Here is a 989-nt window from a genome sequence, read left to right as displayed (position 1 = left end):
TCAGTGATAAAATACCAGAATCGGAATGTGTTGTCCAGGAGCACATTATACGCCAGTGTATTTCCAATAACAACTTTTCTTGAAAGCATGCAATGTTGTTTTGCCAAGTGTCTTACATATTGTTGTGAGTTGGGGGCTGGTTTTGTCTTGGTTGCCAGTGGAGGACCACTTCCCCACCTCTTCCTACCCTTCAGCACTGGACCATTTTGCTTCTGATCTCTCACCAAGGCAGCACCTCTTGACCAAGCTATTGGTTTGCTGGTTGTCACCTTCCACAAATACGCTGGCAAGGATGGCGATAAGAACAGCCTAAGTAAGAAGGAGCTGAAGGAGTTGATACTGAAAGAGCTGACCATTGGACCAAAACTGCAGGACGCAGAGATACAAACATTAATGAAAGATCTGGACTGCAATGGGGACCAAGTCGTGAACTTCCAGGAAGATGTCACTTTCCTGAGTGCCATGGCAGTGATGTATAATGAAGCTTTGTGTTTGTAAATGTACGCCCTAGTGGGACGAGATGTCATGGTTCGGGATTATACCTCTGTAGGCAGTTTCACGTTCAATAAAATTTAAGTTTTGTAAAAAAAAAAGGGGGGGGGGGAGCAAGCCAATGGAGGATTCCATGGTTGAACTAGCCTTTGTGAGATAGTACCACCTAAACATGGCCATTGGTACAACAAAGGAAGTTGCTCTGTGCCAGAGGTCAAATGGCCTTCACCTGGTAAGTAGTGAGAAAGACAGTAGCCAGAGTTAAGTGTGAGACTGGGCCTAGGAGCAGGCAGAAGCCAGAGAGTGAGAGCCATGCTTGATTTCTGCTGGAATCCAAGGAGGTGGCTATGGGAGAAGCAAGACTTTCTGGGGTGTTAATGCTATGAATCCCTACACCATAAACTCAAGTGGAAGATATGTGTAAATAAACCATAGAGCATAAAGACACCACAGTCTCCGCTGTGCCTCATTCCAAGGAAACTGAACCCTGGGAAAGA

The 989-nt window shown here is 45.6% G+C and overlaps 1 pseudogene across 1 annotated transcript; it reads left to right on the top strand.

Moving 5' to 3' along the window:
• The first annotated feature begins 219 nt into the window (after positions 1-219).
• On the top strand, positions 220-498 carry LOC309352302 (protein S100-A6 pseudogene; annotated as a pseudogene). The gene has a single exon. The product of its transcript is annotated as a protein S100-A6 pseudogene (transcript).
• The last annotated feature ends 491 nt before the right edge of the window (positions 499-989 follow it).

Source organism: Podarcis erhardii, assembly GCF_964252035.2.
Source record: "Podarcis erhardii genome assembly, chromosome: 11".
In the NCBI taxonomy this organism is placed as follows: Eukaryota; Metazoa; Chordata; class Lepidosauria; order Squamata; family Lacertidae; genus Podarcis; species Podarcis erhardii.
Note: the sequence above shows the minus strand (reverse complement) of the source record. Positions and strands in the feature narration are given on the sequence as shown.